Below are 8,286 nucleotides of genomic sequence, written 5' to 3'. Positions count from 1 at the left end.
CGATAGCGGTAGCCGAACAAAGGCTACCGGCATTCCATACATATGTGTGCATGCTTTCAGCTGAATATTTCACTTAATTGTCTAGGATTTCATTGCGCCCGCATTAGAGGTCCATTTTTTCACACAAGAGTACATAAATTTGATATGGTTCCCCTATACATGCAGACGATATAAAACAGATAAGTACACGGGGGCCCAGAAGTACAACCTCTGTACGGCGTTCTGTTACACAATAATACCGCTTGGTTAGTATAGACTATAGATATTACCGATCAGTGGCGCACCGACGGGGGGAGTTGTAACACCCCCCCCCCCCCCCCTGAGGCCGACTTGACTCCCCCTTTTGTTTAACCCCTTTTCTTTCCTTGCGCCTTTGAGTACTACAACTAAGATGTAGGACGCGCAATCGTTTGCTCACTCGCAAACTTGCGCAAAAAGCGCATTTGCTTTTTACAATTTCCCGTGAAGAAATTGAAATTAGTGCTATTTAGATGGTATTGGCAAACTAAGACAAACTGTCAACCCCCCCTGGCAGAGATCCTGGGTGCACTACTGTTACCGATGAAACTCCCAGCTACTATTGTAGACATCTAACACACCATATGTCCAACTAGCTTCTATAAAAGATTTGTACTCAATTAATCTACAACTCATCTATCAAAGACAGGTTTTGCATGCTCGCATATACAGGGTGTACATTTTTAAGTTTCACGGAATCTTTAGAAATCACCCGTCTCAGGAAGCATAATTCTTATCATTGAGCTGGGTTATTCGATGAGGCGGACATTAGTAGCACGAGAAATCGAAACACATATTAAACTAATAAAAAATTCACTAATTAACTTCTATATACCGTATTTTCTGGTCTATAAGTCGCACCTTTGTATAAGACGCACCCCCCTCAAAACAGCAGTTTTTCCGAAAAAAAAAAAAAACGTATAAGAAGCACCTGTTCGTTCGGCGATACAAAAAAAAAAAAAAAAAAAAACTGTTACAGTGACGCTTCACTCCGTGAACGCCGGGGCCATATATTTCCACTCCAGGCGCATTTCTGCCGTCGTGGTTGCCGCGATGTTCCGGGCGATAACATCGTCCTCGCGCGCCATATGCTGTATGTGCGAGTGCATGAGAGCGTCCGACGGTGAGCGGAATCGCGCACAAGGGAGGAAAGCGGGAAGGCAGCGCGGGAGGGAGGGAGTGGGGGGCTTGTACTCTGGTAGCAACTGCGTAGTTTGCGCAGCGGCGCGCGCCGTATCTTGACAGCGATCTGCAGATGCGACGAATTCGGGGTCGGCCTGCCGCCGCTTGCGTTGCTGCTCCGTCTTTCTCGCACGATGCTCGGGAACTCGGATCACGAGAAGAACGTACCCGCCACCTCGATAGCGTGCACAGAACCTGTAGCAATTAAGTCAAGCAGTGAGCTTCGCGTGGCCATAACATCGAATACGATTTTGATGGCAGTTTTTCCGGAAAAAAAAAAAAAACGTACATAAGTCGCACCGTTCTAAGACGCACCGCCGAAAAATTGAGAAAAAACGCGTGTTATACACCGGAAAGTACGGTAATTACTTTATAACACATACTGCAAAATGCGAATTGTATCCGGTGAGCTTGTCAGGCGTATCCACTTGGAATGACTTTACAGAATGACACCAGTTGGGAGATATGCGCCATCAAACTTGCCATAAAAATGTACTGTTGTTCCACTTATTTTTTACCAAAATGCTGTTTTATACACTGGAGCACAAAAGTAACTGGAATGCCCATCTACTTCATCCCACACTTCGGGAAATAATATCTCGAAACTGGTGTCATCCTGGAAATTCATTTCAAGTGGATGCGTCTTGCAAACTCACCAGTTACAATTCGTAAATTGCAATGTGTCGTAAAGTAATTAACTAAGCAGTTGATTTCAATTCAATTTTTCTTAATTAGTTGAATATGTGTTTCGGTTTCTCGTGCTACTAATGTCCGCCTCTTCGAATAACCCAGCTCAATGACAATAACTATGATACCTGCCACAGGCGATATTAAAAAATTCTGTAAAACTTAAAAATGAACACCCTGTAGATGGGATCCTCACCAATCTAGCCTTGGCAAAACTTTTGAAATAATCACCGTGATTTGCTGTTTTGGAGCGCGGAATTCTGCCAGTGTTGAAGCTGATGGCAGATGCCAACCCACACGAGCTCTTTGCAAGAACGTAGGGTGGCACGTTTGGCTGCTCTGTTTTATTATTATTTTTTTTTTCTCATGTGCTAAGCTCGATCGGCAGCACGATTTTCATTTCAAACAACTCGCACGCGGAAATAAATGAACCCTGAAAGCATACAGCAAGCTAGTGTAGTTGGCGCACATTTCAGTGGTTAAATTGACTGATAAATAAAACATAAGGTTGACAGACCAAAGGCATTTAGCAAGCTTTAATACACGTTACTGTGAATTACAGCACACGCCGGGACAAGGACAGGAAACGATGAAGACGCTGTGCAACAAGCTTTCCTTCTTCTCGTTCATTTCCGGTCCTTGTCTCAGTGTGCACTGTAATTCACAGTAACATGGAACACATACTAGCCCAGTCTCAAACCTTGTTCAATACACACGCATTTGTTCCCAACAACTCGTCAATCTACAATTTCCGTCACCTTGGGCACACAAGTGGATTGGGAAGATTTTGAGAAATGAAGAATATGGCTTCTCCAATTGCGTACTACTACATCATCCACCCTTTTGCGGCGCAGCTAAGCAACATCTGGCAAGTCATGCATTCCTTGTTCTTCCTTTCCTGTACTTCTCCCTCATGCCTGGTATCTTCAATCTGTTGCTCCTTTTGGTTGGTCTCACAAAGTTTACATTTTATTATTACAAAAGCTTTCTTTTCTTTTGCTCCACAGCCAACCACTAACTTCCTGTCAAAAGTGGTAACAGACTGTGAGTCACATATTTTTGACACAGTCAAATCAGTGAGGAATACCTCCTTATTTTAAAGTTCACACAGATTTTTAAAATATCGCTTATGACAGTGCTTTTCCACCTTTGATTCCAGGTGGATTACTGGAAGAGGCAGACATTACCTGCATGAGATATTGCAATGTCCAGGTAGTTAATTATGAAAAGCCATTAGTTTTTTCATTATTCACTTTAAGACATGTTTAGAGTGCAAAACTGAAGCCAAGAGGAAAATAAAGAAACTTTATTTCTGAGTTGACTTGTTGATGTTGGAGTCCAGCTGAGTTCCCGGTCATGATGCTGAGTTCATCTGTCTGGACTCATCAACGTGTTTTGTGTGGCCCACCGGCAGTGGATATAGAGCAGAGCGGGTCTTGTGGTGGAGCAGTCCAGCTCTCCCAAGTGCAGAGAAGAGGATGTCTGAGTGGATTAATAAATGTGGAGTTGAAGAGAGTGTTGTAGGGCATTTCCACTAAGTATGGAGTGTGTTGGCATATTTGCCACAGTGTTGATAACTTAGTGAGAAAGTCATTAAATTTAGCGAAGTATTAGTCACCTTAACGGCAACTTTGTGTTTTTGCAGTCCTAGCTTCTTTTTTTTAGTGGCTTTTTTATTTATGTAAATTGCCTTGGTAAAATTTCTCGAGAGATTTTGGCTAAGTTCAATGCCTTGCCTCCATTTTATTCTACGGGGGATATATGCGCTTTCATTTGTCACTGCTTCTAAAGACATTCTTATTGGTGAGCCATGTGGGCGGCATCACAGCTTCTTTTCTAGACGAAGCATAGCCTTGAGATGGGGTATAGTTTAAAAAAATTGAGGGCAACTGTTTTCCTTTTTACATTCTGACCGGTGACTCGCCACCGCAAGAGGTAACTTAAAGCTATATTAAAAAATAATAATAAAGACATTAAAACATAAAAAAACAGAATTCAGGGCAAGTAATAATCATTATCAGTAGAGACCGGAACTTTAGGCAAAATGCCCATTTTTTTCTTATGTCCTTATCGTGCCTTTTTAATATATAAGCATGAACCATGGATCTAGAAACACTTTAGTTGCACCTTTATCGAGCCTATATTAGATTTTAAGGACCTAAACACACCCTTTTCCATGTTCTGCCATAGCCTCATCTTGTTTATAATGGTATCACCTACTGCAGGACTTGGCTGAAGGCACCAGGTTATTAAACAGACACTTTGCCGATGTAAAGTCTGTTATTAACAGCCTTGCAGCAGACGAGAGTATCGCTGCGAGAAGGGCTCAATTTGAGCTACGCGATGTGACTTGCGCGACGTGACACAAGGTGACTTAGCATACTTGTGCACGCTCACTTCACATCTTTAGCCATCACAGAGAAACTCCAATTCTCGGGTGCAAGCCTGAAGCAGAATGTGGGGTTCATTTAGGACGTTAAGGAAAGGTTCGTCCCCACCCGCAATTGACCTGTTGCTAAGAGTTAGTTCAAAACTTCAATTGGTCTCGGACGAAAATCCTGGGCTCTCACTACTAAAAAAACTGTGAAAAGTTCTAACCGGCAAACATTCTGCAATTCCAGAGGGCACTGAATGTTCCGAAGTACAAGTATGTGCCAATAGCTTCATTGGTTGTTGAGCGTGCTTCTTTTCTGCATACGAACTGATATACTCAGCAAAAGAAAGCTCAACATGAAGCCCGAACATTTTGAGATGGCGCATCTTTGTCAAGTGCTGCTTTCACAACTTTTCTGGTGGTGTCTAGTCACACTAGATTTCAAATAAATCTTGTAACTTATGCAACTCTCATTTCATTCTATGAAGAAAATAAAATGAATTTCATAAAGCCAGGGTTTAGTGGGTTGTATTCCTTAGAAAATCATAATTTATCTTTAGATGCACAGTGGAAGTTTTTATTAATTGAGCCTATGCATGCCTAAAGAACAGCTTTTGGTGCATATATATGCTTTAAATTAATGCCTGTTATAAGACCTAAAACAGCATTTTTTAGTACCTACACATCTGGTCCCTAGCTATACTTTGTTTCAGACATAAGTTGCAACGCTATGGAAGATATGCAAGAAGTTCGGTCACAAAAATTTATTACTCCGGGCGTTCCGTGCATGCTTCACTGCACGCTAACAGAGTTCGCTTGTGCGAGCATGCGCGTGAGCCTCCCCTCAACGAGCTGCAAATAAAAAACCCTGAAAAGAACCACAAAAATCAGAATGTTCTAAAACAACACATTAGCAGCCGTATACCACAACGTGTATACCACAGGGGCTAAAACTTGCTTCATTTAATACTGAGCCTATATAAAAACGGTTGCGCACAATTGCGGTTAAAAAACATCAAACTATATTCAAGTGCGAACGCAGACACTGCAAAAAGTCTCTCATACCTCCACAGCGTTGCACCTGATGTATGAAACGGAGTATAGTCGTCACAACTTTTTGCTAAAAATGGAGCGTTTTGGGCCACCACGTGGCGACTTTTTCCAAAAAATGTTACCAGCATTGTTTTGCCATATACGTGAAGCTGAGAAGTAAAGAAGCTAATGTCTGCTTAGCAGAAATAATAAGTTAGCACCACTTTCAGCATTTCTGTCCCCAAAACCTGCTAAAATATGCATTGGCGTTCCAGTTAAGATCATCCCAAACTGCGGGAGGGAGGCTTTTGGGAAGCTGTTAAATGAAATTTCAATGCTTTTCATAGCACATGTCAAGGGCAGATATTTTGAAATTGGTGCTATAGTCTTAGGACTTCTGCTAAGCAGACACAACTTCTTTACTTCTTGGCTTCCATTTTGTAATTTCAACACATATTCCAGAGTGTATAATTTATAACCTGTTTAACAAGCCACCCAGGCATTGCAAATATATATATATATATACATCCCATTGCAATCGCGAAATTCGTATTTGCAAGCCATTCTTGATTTAAAAACGCAACGCAGTATCAGCAGGCGTCAATGAAAATATTGGTAAACCTCGTTAGACTACAACTATTCCTGCTTCTGGTTTTTTCACATGTTCCGACTATCTGTCTCACACAATGGTGTATTTTTGCAATGTGCCTTTTTGCGATACATTTTGATTCTGCATCTTGTTCTTGTTCCTTCTCTTTACCTGTCTAATAAGTTCTCTGGCTCTTGTATTTTTAAAATGACACCTCCGTCCTCTTTCTTGAATTGACATGTAGACCGATCTCATCGTACCTACTGTGCATATGCGCACTTCCTGGAGCTTTCCATGTGGCCATCTTACTAGTAGACCTCAGATGATATTCAAACATGGCATGACGCCTCTGCGTGATAGTTACCCACATTGCCATTTCACTAAACAGTGTTTTGTAGATGCAGTGCTCGACATCATGTAAAGTTGCAAGTATTCTCCGACTAAGATTTTGCACAGGCTGAGAGTCTGAAGCCATCCAAAGGATTATTCTGTCCATGTGAACAGTGTTCATTTGAAAGCTTCCATTTGTTTACATGCACCAGCCATGTAAAGTGCACTGTCACACATTACTATTCTGTTTACAGTTGAAAACATGCAAGGACACAATGTTGATCACCAAAGGCATCACACACTAATATTTGAGCATTACATTTCCAAACTGCAGCACCTTCCATATAAAAGCAGTGGTGCTCATGGATTTGCTTGCATATCAGCAGTGCATTGTCTTAGGTAATAACTTGTGCATTACAATATGAAATACAGTAGCCTTTTGTTAAGATGAACTCGAAGGGACTGTGAAAATCTGTTAATCTTATCAGAATTGATCCAAGGAACTCAGAACTGCAGCACCCAAATATGCATGACACCAAGTAATAAAGGAAACACCAATAAAATGAAAGGCAGACATTAAAATAAAAGACATTTATTGAATATGCATTACAGAAAGTACTGCTTTAAACCAGTGCTGTGCAAATGTATGTGCTGTCACAGAAGCTGAAATTTCACCTAGCTTGCAAAAAAAATTCAGCACTGCCCTCATGCTGAGAAACATGCACAAAAGTACTCTAAATATCATCAGCTGCATCATGTGTGAAGCAGGTCCTTGTGGCTCCTGAGCAGTGCCCTCATGCACCTAAGTACCACCCTGTAGGAGCGCATCTAGGACCTTGCCAATTATTATTTTGATGGTGTCAGCTCAGCAGGTTTCCACGTCATCGTCGACATTAGTGTAACTATCTGTTTACGTCCACAGAAACATCACTCGTTTCTTGTGTAGCTAGCCAAGTCGTGTCCTCTAAGTCTGCCTCTTGCCAAGCCGAGTAGCGGTGTAATGGTGGCTGCCAAAGTTTGGCTTCACCAAATTAGCGGTTTGTGTTAAGCAGATTTTTTTACACTGGTTCTATGGAAAGCCAACCAGATGCTCACAAATTGTTCCTCATACCTAAATATTTGGCTTAACTGAATGGGTTCATTTTAACAGGAGTCTACTGTATATTGCAGGTTGCAGAAAAAAAGTGTTCGCTGTATCAGATGTACATCATAAGGTGGCCGACTGCCTGCTTCGTGAGCAAACCTTAAAATCATGCCACAGGCTGTGATGGTCTGCGACAGGTTTCTCTGCGACATCTACAAGAAACACAAGCTTCAACAGAGGATGTTTGCTGAAGCGAAGCTAACCTATTTAAATGCATTTTAGACCTAGCCCCTGTCAATGGAAAGTGCTTCAAAACAACAGCAAGTAATTAAACAATGGACATACTCTGGTCAAATTAACAAGGAATTGAGCATGAAACACAAAGACAGTAGCCTCGCCACAATGCTTCTTTTGATGTGAGAGCTTGCACGAACCATCCAGTTGCAAGTTCAAAAAGTGAGGGTGCCATTTCTGCTCATATGAGCACGATGTAGAAGGTGCCTGTATCTCCTAAAAGAACAAGGACACACACTTAATACATGCATGCATAGAGTCGATGCACTATCTGCGAGTGACCTCACTTCAACAAGAGAGCCCTGCTACTAGATGTGATGTGAGGGAGCCCCTTAGAAGTTGACACTGGTGCTGTATGTTATTTCATACATGACCCAACACTGAACATGGCCAAGGAATGGGCTTCAAACTTTCAAGGACATCTCTACTTTTGTGCACTTGGTCAGGTAAAGAACTTCATGTTCGGCTCAAGTGAAAGTCGAAGGACTATACTAGCTTGCTTCCATTGCTGTCAGTCATGAAAGGAACTGTTTGCAACCTTGTAGGCCGAGACTGTATTGCAACACTCCCAATCCCCCCTTCCTACCTAGCTCAGTCTCACACCTAAATTTTGCAAAGCTCATCCTGTGCTGCATGTCCTGCAAGGGCCAATAGAAGACCAACTAAATTGTCAGCAACATCAGTGCATCTTGAAAC

The 8,286-nt window shown here is 41.9% G+C and overlaps 1 long non-coding RNA gene across 1 annotated transcript; it reads right to left on the bottom strand.

The window, feature by feature from the left end:
• Positions 1 to 3,056: 3,056 nt before the first annotated feature.
• On the bottom strand, positions 3,057 to 8,280 carry LOC125941924 (uncharacterized). Its single transcript, XR_007464681.1, has 3 exons — positions 7,642 to 8,280; positions 4,486 to 4,577; positions 3,057 to 3,369 (listed from the first exon to the last, which is right to left on the bottom strand). It is a non-coding gene; the product is annotated as an uncharacterized LOC125941924 (long non-coding RNA).
• Positions 8,281 to 8,286: the final 6 nt, after the last annotated feature.

This window comes from Dermacentor silvarum, unplaced genomic scaffold, assembly GCF_013339745.2.
Source record: "Dermacentor silvarum isolate Dsil-2018 unplaced genomic scaffold, BIME_Dsil_1.4 Seq633, whole genome shotgun sequence".
Classification (NCBI taxonomy): domain Eukaryota; kingdom Metazoa; phylum Arthropoda; class Arachnida; order Ixodida; family Ixodidae; genus Dermacentor; species Dermacentor silvarum.
Note: the sequence above shows the minus strand (reverse complement) of the source record. Positions and strands in the feature narration are given on the sequence as shown.